Here is a 13,359-nt window from a genome sequence, read left to right on the forward strand (position 1 = left end):
GAATACCATAAATAGTCAACTTGTACTGTTTGATACTGTACACATGTAGAATATCATAGATAGTCAACTTGTACTGTTTGATACTGTACACATGTAGAATACCATAAATGGTCAACTTGTACTGTTTGATACTATACACATGTAGAATATCACAGATAGTCAACTTGTACTGTTTGATACTGTACACATGTAGAATATCAGTGATAGTCAACTTGTACTGTTTAATACTGAACACATGTAGAATATCATAGCTAGTCAACTTGTACTGTTTGATACTGTACACATGTAGAATATCATAGATAGTCAACTTGTACTATTTGATACTGTACACATGTAGAATATCATAGATAGTCAACTTGTACTGTTTGATACTGTAAACATGTAGAATATCATAGATAGTCAACTTGTACTGTTTGATACTGTACACATGTAGAATATCAGTAATAGTCAACTTGTACAGTTTAATACTGTACACATGTAGAATACCATAAATAGTCAACTTGTACTGTTTGATACTGTACACATGTAGAATATCATAGATAGTCAACTTGTACTGTTTCATACTGTACACATGTATAGAATATCATAGATAGTCAACTTGTACTGTTTGATACTGTACACATGTAGAATACCATAGATAGTCAACTTGTACTGTTTGATACTGTATACATGTAGAATATCAGTGATAGTCAACTTGTACTTTTTGATACTGTACACATGTAGAATACCATAAATAGTCAACTTGTACTGTTTGATACTGTACACATGTAGAATATCATAGATAGTCAACTTGTACTGTTTGATACTGTACACATGTAGAATACCATAAATAGTCAACTTGTACTGTTTGATACTGTATATATATAGAATATCATAGATAGTCAACTTGTACTGTTTGATACTGTACACATGTAGAATATCAGTGATAGTCAACTTGTACTGTTTGATACTGTACATGTTGAATATCATAGATAGTCAACTTGTACTGTTTGATACTGTACACATAGAGAATACCATAGATAGTCAACTTGTACTGTTTGATACTGTACACATGAAGAATATCATAGATAGTCAACTTGTACTGTTTGATACTGTACACATGTAGAATATCATAGATAGTCAACTTGTACTGTTTGATACTGTACACATGTAGAATATCATAGATAGTCAACTTGTACTGTTTGATACTGTACACATGTAGAATATCAGTGATAGTCAACTTGTACTGTTTGATACTGTACACATGTAGAATACCATAAATAGTCAACTTGTACTGTTTGATACTATACACATGTTGAATATCATAGATAGTCAACTTGTACTGTTTGATACTGTACACATAGAGAATACCATAGATAGTCAACTTGTACTGTTTGATACTGTACACATGTAGAATACCATAAATAGTCAACTTGTACTGTTTGATACTGTACACATGTAGAATATCATAGATAGTCAACTTGTACTGTTTGATACTGTACACATGTAGAATATCAGTGATAGTCAACTTGTACTGTTTGATACTGTACACATGTAGAATACAATAGATAGTCAACTTGTACTGTTTGATACTGTATACATGTAGAATAGCATAAATAGTCAACTTGTACTGTTTGATACTGCACACATGTAGAATACCATAGATGGTCAACTTGTACTGTTTGATACTGTACACATGTAGAATATCATAGATAGTCAACTTGTACTGTTTGATACTGTACACATGTAGAATATCAGTGATAGTCAACTTGTACTGTTTGATACTGTACACATGTAGAATACCATAAATAGTCAACTTGTACTGTTTGATACTGTATATATATAGAATATCATAGATAGTCAACTTGTACTGTTTGATACTGTACACATGTAGAATATCATAGATAGTCAACTTGTACTGTTTGATACTGTACACATGTAGAATATCAGTGATAGTCAACTTGTACTGTTTGATACTGTACACATGAAGAATACCATAGATAGTCAACTTGTACTGTTTGATACTGTACACATGTAAAATAGCATAAATAGTCAACTTGTACTGTTTGATACTGTACACATGTAGAATATCATAGATAGTCAACTTGTACTGTTTGATACTGTACACATGTAGAATATCATAGATAGTCAACTTGTACTGTTTGATACTGTACACATGTAGAATATCATAGATAGTCAACTTGTACTGTTTGATACTGTACACATGTAGAATATCATAGATAGTCAACTTGTACTGTTTGATACTGTACACATGTAGAATATCATAGATAGTCAACTTGTACTGTTTGATACTGTACACATGTAGAATATCATAGATAGTCAACTTGTACTGTTTGATACTGTACACATGTAGAATACCATAGATAGTCAACTTGTACTGTTTGATACTGTACACATGTAGAATATCATAGATAGTCAACTTGTACTGTTTGATACTGTACACATGTAGAATACCATAAATAGTCAACTTGTACTGTTTGATACTGTACACATGTAGAATACCATAGATAGTCAACTTGTACTGTTTGATACTGTACACATGTAGAATATCAGTGATAGTCAACTTGTACTGTTTGATACTGTACACATGTAAAATATCATACATAGTCAACTTGTACTGTTTGATACTGTACACATGTAGAATATCATAGATAGTCAACTTGTACTGTTTGATACTGTACACATGTAGAATAACATAAATAGTCAACTTGTACTGTTTTATACTGTATATATATAGAATATCATACATAGTCAACTTGTACTGTTTGATACTGTACACATGTAGAATATCAGTGATAGTCAACTTGTACTGTTTTATACTGTATATATATAGAATATCATACATAGTCAACTTGTACTGTTTGATACTGTACACATGTTGAATATCATAGATAGTCAACTTGTACTGTTTGATACTGTACACATAGAGAATACCATAGATAGTCAACTTGTACTGTTTGATACTGTACACATGAAGAATATCATAAATAGTCAACTTGTACTGTTTGATACTGTACACATGTAGAATATCATAGATAGTCAACTTGTACTGTTTGATACTGTACACATGTAGAATATCATAGATAGTCAACTTGTACTGTTTGATACTGTACACATGTAGAATATCAGTGATAGTCAACTTGTACTGTTTGATACTGTACACATGTAGAATACCATAAATAGTCAACTTGTACTGTTTGATACTGTACACATGTTGAATATCATAGATAGTCAACTTGTACTGTTTGATACTGTACACATAAAGAATACCATAGATAGTCAACTTGTACTGTTTGATACTGTACACATGTAGAATATCAGTGATAGTCAACTTGTACTGTTTGATACTGTACACATGTAGAATACCATAAATAGTCAACTTGTACTGTTTGATACTGTACACATGTAGAATATCAGTGATAGTCAACTTGTACTGTTTGATACTGTACACATGTTGAATATCATAGATAGTCAACTTGTACTGTTTGATACTGTACACATAGAGAATACCATAGATAGTCAACTTGTACTGTTTGATACTGTACACATGTAGAATATCATAGATAGTCAACTTGTACTGTTTGATACTGTACACATGTAGAATATCATAGATAGTCAACTTGTACTGTTTGATACTGTACACATGTAGAATATCATAGATAGTCAACTTGTACTGTTTGATACTGTACACATGTTGAATATCATAGATAGTCAACTTGTACTGTTTGATACTGTACACATAGAGAATACCATAGATAGTCAACTTGTACTGTTTGATACTGTACACATGAGGAATATCATAGATAGTCAACTTGTACTGTTTGATACTGTACACATGTAGAATATCATAGATAGTCAACTTGTACTGTTTGATACTGTACACATGTAGAATATCATAGATAGTCAACTTGTACTGTTTGATACTGTACACATGTAGAATATCAGTGATAGTCAACTTGTACTGTTTGATACTGTACACATGTAGAATATCATAAATAGTCAACTTGTACTGTTTGATACTGTACACATGTAGAATATCATAGATAGTCAACTTGTACTGTTTGATACTGTACACATGTAGAATATCAGTGATAGTCAACTTGTACTGTTTGATACTGTACACATGTAGAATACCATAGATAGTCAACTTGTACTGTTTGATACTGTACACATGTAGAATATCATAAATAGTCAACTTGTACTGTTTGATACTGTACACATGTAGAATATCATAGATAGTCAACTTGTACTGTTTGATACTGTACACATGTAGAATATCATAGATAGTCAACTTGTACTGTTTGATACTGTACACATGTAGAATATCAGTGATAGTCAACTTGTACTGTTTGATACTGTACACATGTAGAATACCATAAATAGTCAACTTGTACTGTTTGATACTGTATATATATAGAATATCATAGATAGTCAACTTGTACTGTTTGATACTGTACACATGTAGAATATCATAGATAGTCAACTTGTACTGTTTGATACTGTACACATGTAGAATATCAGTGATAGTCAACTTGTACTGTTTGATACTGTACACATGAAGAATACCATAGATAGTCAACTTGTACTGTTTGATACTGTACACATGTAGAATAGCATAAATAGTCAACTTGTACTGTTTGATACTGTACACATGTAGAATACCATAGATAGTCAACTTGTACTGTTTGATACTGTACACATGTAGAATATCATAGATAGTCAACTTGTACTGTTTGATACTGTACACATGTAGAATATCATAGATAGTCAACTTGTACTGTTTGATACTGTACACATGTAGAATACCATAAATAGTCAACTTGTACTGTTTGATACTGTACACATGTAGAATATCATAGATAGTCAACTTGTACTGTTTGATACTGTACACATGTAGAATATCAGTGATAGTCAACTTGTACTGTTTGATACTGTACACATGTAGAATATCATAGATAGTCAACTTGTACTGTTTGATACTGTACACATGTAGAATATCATAGATAGTCAACTTGTACTGTTTGATACTGTACACATGTAGAATATCATAAATAGTCAACTTGTACTGTTTGATACTGTACACATGTAGAATACCATAGATAGTCAACTTGTACTGTTTGATACTGTACACATGTAGAATATCAGTGATAGTCAACTTGTACTGTTTGATACTGTACACATGAAGAATATCATAGATAGTCAACTTGTACTGTTTGATACTGTACACATGTAGAATATCATACATAGTCAACTTGTACTGTTTGATACTGTACACATGTAGAATATCAGTGATAGTCAACTTGTACTGTTTGATACTGTACACATGAAGAATACCATAGATAGTCAACTTGTACTGTTTGATACTGTACACATGTAGAATAGCATAAATAGTCAACTTGTACTGTTTGATACTGTACACATGTAGAATACCATAGATGGTCAACTTGTACTGTTTGATACTGTACACATGTAGAATATCATAGATAGTCAACTTGTACTGTTTGATACTGTACACATGTAGAATATCATAGATAGTCAACTTGTACTGTTTGATACTGTACACATGTAGAATATCATAAATAGTCAACTTGTACTGTTTGATACTGTACACATGTAGAATATCATAGATAGTCAACTTGTACTGTTTGATACTGTACACATGTAGAATAACATAAATAGTCAACTTGTACTGTTTGATACTGTATATATATAGAATATCATAGATAGTCAACTTGTACTGTTTGATACTGTACACATGTAGAATATCAGTGATAGTCAACTTGTACTGTTTGATACTGTACACATGTTGAATATCATAGATAGTCAACTTGTACTGTTTGATACTGTACACATAGAGAATACCATAGATAGTCAACTTGTACTGTTTGATACTGTACACATGAAGAATATCATAGATAGTCAACTTGTACTGTTTGATACTGTACACATGAAGAATATCATAGATAGTCAACTTGTACTGTTTGATACTGTACACATGTAGAATATCATAGATAGTCAACTTGTACTGTTTGATACTGTACACATGTAGAATATCATAGATAGTCAACTTGTACTGTTTGATACTGTACACATGTAGAATATCAGTGATAGTCAACTTGTACTGTTTGATACTGTACACATGTAGAATACCATAAATAGTCAACTTGTACTGTTTGATACTGTACACATGTAGAATATCATAGATAGTCAACTTGTACTGTTTGATACTGTACACATAAAGAATACCATAGATAGTCAACTTGTACTGTTTGATACTGTACACATGAAGAATATCATAGATAGTCAACTTGTACTGTTTGATACTGTACACATGTAGAATATCATAGATAGTCAACTTGTACTGTTTGATACTGTACACATGTAGAATATCATAGATAGTCAACTTGTACTGTTTGATACTGTACACATGTAGAATATCAGTGATAGTCAACTTGTACTGTTTGATACTGTACACATGTAGAATACCATAAATAGTCAACTTGTACTGTTTGATACTGTACACATGTAGAATATCAGTGATAGTCAACTTGTACTGTTTGATACTGTACACATGTAGAATATCAGTGATAGTCAACTTGTACTGTTTGATACTGTACACATGTAGAATACCATAAATAGTCAACTTGTACTGTTTGATACTGTACACATGTAGAATACCATAAATAGTCAACTTGTACTGTTTGATACTGTACACATGTAGAATATCATAGATAGTCAACTTGTACTGTTTGATACTGTACACATGTAGAATATCATAGATAGTCAACTTGTACTGTTTGATACTGTACACATGTAGAATATCATAGATAGTCAACTTGTACTGTTTGATACTGTATATATAGAATATCATAGATAGTCAACTTGTACTGTTTGATACTGTACACATGTAGAATATCATAGATAGTCAACTTGTACTGTTTGATACTGTACACATGTAGAATATCAGTGATAGTCAACTTGTACTGTTTGATACTGTACACATGTAGAATATCATAAATAGTCAACTTGTACTGTTTGATACTGTACACATGTAGAATATCATAGATAGTCAACTTGTACTGTTTGATACTGTACACATGTAGAATATCATAGATAGTCAACTTGTACTGTTTGATACTGTACACATGTAGAATATCATAGATAGTCAACTTGTACTGTTTGATACTGTACACATGTAGAATATCATAAATAGTCAACTTGTACTGTTTGATACTGTACACATGTAGAATATCATAGATAGTCAACTTGTACTGTTTGATACTGTACACATGTAGAATATCATGATAGTCAACTTGTACTGTTTGATACTGTACACATGTAGAATATCATAGATAGTCAACTTGTACTGTTTGATACTGTACACATGTAGAATATCATAGATAGTCAACTTGTACTGTTTGATACTGTACACATGTAGAATATCAGTGATAGTCAACTTGTACTGTTTGATACTGTACACATGTAGAATACCATAAATAGTCAACTTGTACTGTTTGATACTGTACACATGTAGAATACCATAAATAGTCAACTTGTACTGTTTGATACTGTACACATGTAGAATATCATAGATAGTCAACTTGTACTGTTTGATACTGTACACATAAAGAATACCATAGATAGTCAACTTGTACTGTTTGATACTGTACACATGAAGAATATCATAGATAGTCAACTTGTACTGTTTGATACTGTACACATGTAGAATATCATAGATAGTCAACTTGTACTGTTTGATACTGTACACATGTAGAATATCATAGATAGTCAACTTGTACTGTTTGATACTGTACACATGTAGAATATCAGTGATAGTCAACTTGTACTGTTTGATACTGTACACATGTAGAATACCATAAATAGTCAACTTGTACTGTTTGATACTGTACACATGTAGAATATCAGTGATAGTCAACTTGTACTGTTTGATACTGTACACATGTAGAATATCAGTGATAGTCAACTTGTACTGTTTGATACTGTACACATGTAGAATATCATAAATAGTCAACTTGTACTGTTTGATACTGTACACATGTAGAATATCATAGATAGTCAACTTGTACTGTTTGATACTGTACACATGTAGAATACCATAAATAGTCAACTTGTACTGTTTGATACTGTACACATGTAGAATATCATAGATAGTCAACTTGTACTGTTTGATACTGTACACATGTAGAATATCATAGATAGTCAACTTGTACTGTTTGATACTGTACACATGTAGAATATCATAGATAGTCAACTTGTACTGTTTGATACTGTACACATGTAGAATATCATAGATAGTCAACTTGTACTGTTTGATACTGTACACATGAAGAATATCATAGATAGTCAACTTGTACTGTTTGATACTGTACACATGTAGAATATCATAGATAGTCAACTTGTACTGTTTGATACTGTACACATGTAGAATATCATAGATAGTCAACTTGTACTGTTTGATACTGTACACATGTAGAATATCAGTGATAGTCAACTTGTACTGTTTGATACTGTACACATGTAGAATACCATAAATAGTCAACTTGTACTGTTTGATACTGTACACATGTAGAATATCATAAATAGTTAACTTGTACTGTTTGATACTGTACACATGTAGAATATCATAGATAGTCAACTTGTACTGTTTGATACTGTACACATGTAGAATATCATAGATAGTCAACTTGTACTGTTTGATACTGTATATATATAGAATATCATAGATAGTCAACTTGTACTGTTTGATACTGTACACATGTAGAATATCAGTGATAGTCAACTTGTACTGTTTGATACTGTACACATGTTGAATATCATAGATAGTCAACTTGTACTGTTTGATACTGTACACATGTAGAATATCATAGATAGTCAACTTGTACTGTTTGATACTGTACACATGTAGAATATCATAAATAGTCAACTTGTACTGTTTGATACTGTACACATGTAGAATATCAGTGATAGTCAACTTGTACTGTTTGATACTGTACACATGTAGAATACCATAAATAGTCAACTTGTACTGTTTGATACTGTACACATGTAGAATATCATAGATAGTCAACTTGTACTGTTTGATACTGTACACATGTAGAATATCATAGATAGTCAACTTGTACTGTTTGATACTGTACACATGAAGAATATCATAGATAGTCATCTTGTACTGTTTGATACTGTACACATGTAGAATATCATAGATAGTCAACTTGTACTGTTTGATACTGTACACATGTAGAATATCATAGATAGTCAACTTGTACTGTTTGATACTGTACACATGTAGAATATCAGTGATAGTCAACTTGTACTGTTTGATACTGTACACATGTAGAATACCATAAATAGTCAACTTGTACTGTTTGATACTGTACACATGTAGAATATCAGTGATAGTCAACTTGTACTGTTTGATACTGTACACATGTAGAATATCATAGATAGTCAACTTGTACTGTTTGATACTGTACACATGTAGAATATCATAGATAGTCAACTTGTACTGTTTGATACTGTACACATGTAGAATATCATAGATAGTCAACTTGTACTGTTTGATACTGTACACATGTAGAATATCATAAATAGTCAACTTGTACTGTTTGATACTGTACACATGTAGAATATCATAGATAGTCAACTTGTACTGTTTGATACTGTACACATGTAGAATATCATAGATAGTCAACTTGTACTGTTTGATACTGTACACATGTAGAATATCATAGATAGTCAACTTGTACTGTTTGATACTGTACACATGTAGAATACCATAGATAGTCAACTTGTACTGTTTGATACTGTACACATGAAGAATATCATAGATAGTCAACTTGTACTGTTTGATACTGTACACATGTAGAATATCATAGATAGTCAACTTGTACTGTTTGATACTGTACACATGTAGAATATCATAGATAGTCAACTTGTACTGTTTGATACTGTACACATGTAGAATATCATAGATAGTCAACTTGTACTGTTTGATACTGTACACATGAAGAATATCATAGATAGTCAACTTGTACTGTTTGATACTGTACACATGTAGAATATCATAGATAGTCAACTTGTACTGTTTGATACTGTACACATGTAGAATATCATAGATAGTCAACTTGTACTGTTTGATACTGTACACATGTAGAATATCAGTGATAGTCAACTTGTACTGTTTGATACTGTACACATGTAGAATACCATAAATAGTCAACTTGTACTGTTTGATACTGTACACATGTAGAATATCATAGATAGTCAACTTGTACTGTTTGATACTGTACACATGTAGAATATCATAGATAGTCAACTTGTACTGTTTGATACTGTACACATGTAGAATACCATGCCATAGTCAACTTGTACTGTTTGATACTGTACACATGTAGAATATCATAGATAGTCAACTTGTACTGTTTGATACTGTACACATGTAGAATATCAGTGATAGTCAACTTGTACTGTTTGATACTGTACACATGTTGAATATCATAGATTGTCAATTTGTACTGTTTGATACTGTACACATGTAGAATATCAGTGATAGTCAACTTGTACTGTTTGATACTGTACACATGTAGAATACCATAGATAGTCAACTTGTACTGTTTGATACTGTACACATATAGAATATCATAGATAGTCAACTTGTACTGTTTGATACTGTACACATGTAGAATATCATAGATAGTCAACTTGTACTGTTTGATACTGTACACATGTAGAATATCAGTGATAGTCAACTTGTACTGTTTGATACTGTACACATGAAGAATACCATAGATAGTCAACTTGTACTGTTTGATACTGTACACATGTAGAATAGCATAAATAGTCAACTTGTACTGTTTGATACTGTACACATGTAGAATACCATAGATAGTCAACTTGTACTGTTTGATACTGTACACATGTAGAATATCATAGATAGTCAACTTGTACTGTTTGATACTGTACACATGTAGAATATCATAGATAGTCAACTTGTACTGTTTGATACTGTACACATGTAGAATATCATAAATAGTCAACTTGTACTGTTTGATACTGTACACATGTAGAATACCATAGATAGTCAACTTGTACTGTTTGATACTGTACACATGTAGAATATCAGTGATAGTCAACTTGTACTGTTTGATACTGTACACATGAAGAATATCATAGATAGTCAACTTGTACTGTTTGATACTGTACACATGTAGAATATCATACATAGTCAACTTGTACTGTTTGATACTGTACACATGTTGAATATCATAGATAGTCAACTTGTACTGTTTGATACTGTACACATAGAGAATACCATAGATAGTCAACTTGTACTGTTTGATACTGTACACATGTAGAATATCATAGATAGTCAACTTGTACTGTTTGATACTGTACACATGTAGAATATCATAGATAGTCAACTTGTACTGTTTGATACTGTACACATGTAGAATATCATAGATAGTCAACTTGTACTGTTTGATACTGTACACATGTAGAATATCATAGATAGTCAACTTGTACTGTTTGATACTGTACACATGTAGAATATCATAGATAGTCAACTTGTACTGTTTGATACTGTACACATGTAGAATATCATGATAGTCAACTTGTACTGTTTGATACTGTACACATGTAGAATATCATAAATAGTCAACTTGTACTGTTTGATACTGTACACACATGTTGAATATCATAGATAGTCAACTTGTACTGTTTGATACTGTACACATACAAAAGAATACCATAGATAGTCAACTTGTACTGTTTGATACTGTACACATGAAGAATATCATAGATAGTCATCTTGTACTGTTTGATACTGTACACATGTAGAATATCATAGATAGTCAACTTGTACTGTTTGATATTGTACACATGTAGAATATCATAGATAGTCAACTTGTACTGTTTGATACTGTACACATGTAGAATATCAGTGATAGTCAACTTGTACTGTTTGATACTGTACACATGTAGAATACCATAAATAGTCAACTTGTACTGTTTGATACTGTACACATGTAGAATATCATGATAGTCAACTTGTACTGTTTGATACTGTACACATGTAGAATATCATAGATAGTCAACTTGTACTGTTTGATACTGTACACATGTAGAATACCATAAATAGTCAACTTGTACTGTTTGATACTGTACACATGTAGAATATCATAGATAGTCAACTTGTACTGTTTGATACTGTACACATGTAGAATACCATATCTGTAGATAGTCAACTTGTACTGTTTGATACTGTACACATGAAGATATCATAGATAGTCAACTTGTACTGTTTGATACTGTACACATAGGAGAATATCATAGATAGTCAACTTGTACTGTTTGATACTGTACACATGTAGAATACCATAGATAGTCAACTTGTACTGTTTGATACTGTACACATGTAGAATATCATAGATAGTCAACTTGTACTGTTTGATACTGTACACATGTAGAATATCATAGATAGTCAACTTGTACTGTTTGATACTGTACACATGTAGAATATCATAGATAGTCAACTTGTACTGTTTGATACTGTACACATGTAGAATATCATAGATAGTCAACTTGTACTGTTTGATACTGTACACATGTAGAATATCATAAATAGTCAACTTGTACTGTTTGATACTGTACACATGTAGGAATATCATAGATAGTCAACTTGTACTGTTTGATACTGTACACATGTAGAATATCATAGATAGTCAACTTGTACTGTTTGATACTGTACACATGTAGAATATCATAGATAGTCAACTTGTACTGTTTGATACTGTACACATGTAGAATATCATAGATAGTCAACTTGTACTGTTTGATACTGTACATAGTACAAATGCTGAATATCATAGATAGTCAACTTGTACTGTTTGATACTGTACACATGTAGAATATCATAGATAGTCAACTTGTACTGTTTGATACTGTACATGTAGAATATCATAGATAGTCAACTTGTACTGTTTGATACTGTACACATGTAGAATATCATAGATAGTCAACTTGTACTGTTTGATACTGTACACATGTAGAATATCATAGATAGTCAACTTGTACTGTTTGATACTGTACACATGTAGAATATCATAGATAGTCAACTTGTACTGTTTGATACTGTACACATGTAGAATATCATAGATAGTCAACTTGTACTGTTTGATACTGTACACATGTAGAATATCATAGATAGTCAACTTGTACTGTTTGATACTGTACACATGTAGAATACTCATAAATAGTCAACTTGTACTGTTTGATACTGTACACATGTAGAATATCATAGATAGTCAACTTGTACTGTTTGATACTGTACACATGTAG

The 13,359-nt window shown here is 31.4% G+C and overlaps 1 protein-coding gene across 1 annotated transcript in view; it reads right to left on the minus strand.

Annotated features, from left to right (window-relative positions):
- LOC143245834 (potassium voltage-gated channel subfamily KQT member 5-like) overlaps positions 1–13,359 on the minus strand; it is a 669,913-nt gene that overhangs the window by 420,550 nt on the left and 236,004 nt on the right. The window lies entirely within an intron of this gene.

Source organism: Tachypleus tridentatus, chromosome 3 (genome assembly GCF_004210375.1).
Source record: "Tachypleus tridentatus isolate NWPU-2018 chromosome 3, ASM421037v1, whole genome shotgun sequence".
Lineage (NCBI taxonomy): Eukaryota > Metazoa > Arthropoda > Merostomata > Xiphosura > Limulidae > Tachypleus > Tachypleus tridentatus.